Raw genomic sequence first — 5,000 nt, 5'->3', positions numbered from 1 at the left:
TCTCTCTCTCTCTCTCTCTCTCTCTCTCTCTCTCTCTCTCTCTCTCTCTCTCTCTCTCTCTCCTCTCCTCTCCCTCCGTTTTCCCCTTTCGCTTTGGTTGGGGCGACGAGGCTGCGAATACCATCACGTGAAACGTATTTGTTTGTTGTTTATTGCTCCTGGAAAAAAGACTGGAAAACCTCTTTTTGTTTCCAGAATTCTCTTTTTCATTTCAAAGCCTTCAATTGAAATCGGCTTTTGTGCACAGCGCTCATCCCTTTATAAAGAACAAACCAATGACACATATAAATTCAGCGGAAAATTGAAGATAAAAGACGGAGCAAAAAAAAGAAAGAAAAAAAAAAAAGGTCTATTGCCCTGTCCATAGTATGACAAAGCGACAAGCCAGGGATATGGAAGAATGGGCGTGGGAAGAGCACCGTTAAGAAATACCACGGCTTTCACACCCACACTTTCTCGATATTTCTCACGCGCCTCGTCTGTTTGAGCCGCATCACGCTGTTCATGTTGGTGTTCTCGTTCTTCTGCGGGGCGTGTCATGAAACGGGGGAATATCCCAGTGGTGGAAAGAGGATTAAACACAAAATGACGGAAAGAGAAAACGAGGTGTAAACAGCATGAATATAGCGACTGCCCTACTGACAAAAAGAGATGGTGATGATAAGGAACACGACGATTAATGATAATTGGAATGAGATTTAAGTACAATGATTAAGTATAATTCGTTGAGACTAGGAGGAAATGACGATGATAATGGTAAGAAACTAGTAGAAGTAATTACACAATAACATCAACAAGAACAACTACAACAACAGCAATGATGAATAAAAAATGATAATAAGAACAAGAATGATAAAAGTAATTGTAAGGATAATTATGATAATGATAATAATAAAAAAAACTGTAATAATAATAACAGTGAGGATAGCTGATACTTACAATAATAAAAATTATGATAACAATAAAAATGATAACAATGATGATAATAATAATAATATTAATGATAATAGAAATAACAGCAATAATAATAATGATGATAATGATAATATGGTAATGATCATGAAAATAAACATAGCAATAACAATAATAACAATGAATATGAAAATTATGATATATATATATATATGTATATATATATATATATATATATATATATATATATATATATATATATATATATATATATAGATTATAACAAGAAAAATGATGATGGTAATAATAATAATAATGATGATGATGATGATGATGATTATGATGATGATGATGATGATGATGATGATGATGATGATGATGATGATGATGATGATGATGATGATGATGATGATAATGATGATAATAATAGTAAAATTAAAACTAACAACAACAACAATAATGATACTACTACTACTACTACTACTACTACTACTACTACTACTAATAATAATAATAATAATGATAATAATAAAAATAATAATAATGATAATAGTAATAAAAAAATAAGAAGACAATAAAAACTAATAATAATAATAATAACACTAATAATAATGATAATGATATCAAAAAGGATAACAAATAATAATACCAATAACAATGATGATACTGCTACTAATGACAATAATGACGATAATAATAACAATGATAATAATACTAATAATGATAATGATAATAATGATAATAATAGTAATAATGATAATGATAATGAGGATAATAATGATAAATATTGATGTACCTAATGTCAATAATGATAACAGTGATATTATAGTGACAGTGATATAATAGCAATAATAATCATGATGATGGTGATAAAAATTATAATAATAATGATAATAATGATAATAATAATAATAATAAAAACAATAATAATAATAATAATAATAATAATAATAATAATAATAATAATAATAATAATAATAATAATGATAATAATAATAATAATAATAATAATAATAATAATAATAATAATAATAATAATAATAATAATAATAATAATAATAATAAGAGTAATAACAACAACAACAACAACAATAATAATAATAATCATCATCATCATAATAATAATGATAATAATAATAATAATAATAATAATAATAATAATAATAATAATAATAATAATAATAATAATAATGATAATAATGATAATAATAATAATAATAATAATAATAATGATAATAATAATAATAATAATAATAATAATAATAATAATAATAATAATAATAATAATAATAACAATACTAATAATAACAACAATGATGGTGATGATGATGGTAATGGTAAAAGTAATGATTATAACATGGATGATAATGATAATAATGTTAAAAATGATAATGATAATAAGAACAAGAAGTAGACTAACAACAATGACAATGAAAAACAATATAATATTAATAATAATAACAGCAACACTAAAAATATAAAAAAAAGAAAATAATGATGATGATAATTACAATAGTAATAAGAAAAATAAGAATAGCAATAGTAAATAAATTGCAATGATAATAGAAATAGTGAATAATAATACAATAATCGATCACTAAGAAAATCGTAATCATAATAAAGACAAGAATAATGATAATGTCAATACTGTTGATACGGATGTAACATAATAATGACGATAAGGTAATGATGATAATGATGAACATAATACTAATACTAATACCAATACCAATAATGTTTATGTTAAATAAAAATGAATACAATAATGATAATGATAATGATGATTATAATAATAGTAATAATGATAATAACAACAATAATGATAATAATAGTAAAATGATAGCGATAATAGCAATCATCATAACATAATAATCACCATCATCATACGAAAAATGTGAATGATAATAAGGACAGTAATAATGTTAACATTAGTATGATAATAACAATAATAAGAGCAATAATGATGACAATAATTATTTTTGCCATAATCATTATAATCATAATCATAATGATTATAATAAAGAAATGATAATGGCAATAGTGATAATAATAAGAATCATAGTTGTATATGAAATGATATCATGTCCATATACATGTGGAGAACATTACCTTGCATATGGTTTATGTAAAACTGCCTTAGGTTTGTGTACCTCCAGGACCTACGGTGCGATACTTGGTAGTGCGGTGCGATCGTTGGGCAGCGAGAACGGCGCTCTGCCCGGCGCCCTCGCTCCGCGGCTGGACGTCGTGCGCGCAATGCAGGCCGTTGTCTCCCGAAGGTAATGTTCCTTTGAAGTCATGAAAACCTATAGCGATTTATTTCGTTTTCACTCAATCCTGGAGTGACACGAAACGAACATATATAATAATCATAATACTGATGATACTATTTAATAATGCCAATAATAGTAAGGATGATGATAATGATGATGATAACAATGATGATACTGAAACTATTAGTAGGAGTGCGGAGACGCGTAAAGTTGGGCAATATAATATCATTAGAGTTGGTGAAGCATTGTTGAAGTCGTACCTGTCACCCATCTCACTTTCATGCAAATGTGTACTATACTGAGCTAACAGTGGAGGCATGCGTGGCACCTCTATTTTGCCTTCATTTTTTATATTATGGACGCATCAACCATAAACAAGCGCGCACGCACAAACACACACACACACACACACACGCACACGCACACACACATGCACACACACGCGCGCACGCACGCACGCATACATACACACATACAGATACACACATACACATACGCACATACACATACACACACACACGCACACACAGGCGCGCACGCACAAACATGCACACACACGCGCGCACGCACGCATACATACACATACACACATACAGATACACACATACACATACGCACATACACATACACACACACACGCACACACATGCACACACAGGCGCGCACGCACAAACATGCACACACACGCGCGCACGCACGCATACATACACATACACACATACAGATAAACACATACACATACGCACATACACATACACACACACACACGCACACACATGCGCACACAGGCGCGCACGCACAAACATGCACACACACGCGCGCACGCACGCATACATACACATACACACATACAGATAAACACATACACATACGCACGTACACATACACACACACATACATGCACAGGTACTGTATTTCATCAGAATTGGATTTCCCCTCTTGAATTGGAATCGCTCGAACATCGCTAACATGAAACGCATCCAGTTTTAATGAATGTATAAATGTTCGATGCGCCCGGGCTTTCATCTCGTTAATCACTGATGTATTGACCGCTCTTGCCTCTCCTCTTTCGCTCTTACACATACGATAAGAGACCTCCGCCCCGACCTCGCCGTCGTAACTCTTACAGCTGGGATACGAAAGTTTAAGAGGAAAGCAAAGACTCCGGTGTAAGTTAAGATAAACACACCGCATGCGACTCGGCTGCCGCTTCTGTTGGCCGCTCTTCCGGTCGCCATGCAGTTATCTCTCGGCTTACAGCAGGCTCCTCTTTGCCAAAACTTAAAGTGCAGATGTTGATGTCTCTGTGGGTTTGTTTTTCTTGTTCCTTGATCATTAAAAGTTGATACATTCGCGATTTGGAACTCGTGTGCAAACATATCTGTTTTGTTAAGAATCATGTTTTTATCATTTCTGATTTTTTTTTTAATTAAGTAAAGTGCTAAACAGGCGCGTGTACGAACTGTTATTTTAAGTAATTAATAAAAAAGATTGAACAACGTTGCAAAATCTAAAATGTGTTGATATTGCCATTAGCATTTTTCGTAGTAATGCAGATTTGACTGTTTATTTTGCCTCAAAATATGAAACTTTCTGTTACGGAGTGTTCCAACTTTTGTCTGTAGTTTATACAACTGATACGAGTGGATATATAAGAGAGCTAAAGAGCATGGAAACTTGAAACCAATCTGATGAGAAATTCGGAAAATAAACAAACAGAAAAAAACGTGATTAAGGAATGACACAGGAAAAAAAATCAATATCAATATCGAAGGTAAAGTGTAAAGTCTAACCTATTTGCCTCTTCCCTTCAAT

Source organism: Penaeus vannamei, chromosome 1 (assembly GCF_042767895.1).
Source record: "Penaeus vannamei isolate JL-2024 chromosome 1, ASM4276789v1, whole genome shotgun sequence".
NCBI classification, from domain to species: Eukaryota; Metazoa; Arthropoda; class Malacostraca; order Decapoda; family Penaeidae; genus Penaeus; species Penaeus vannamei.
This window is presented reverse-complemented; position numbering follows the sequence as displayed.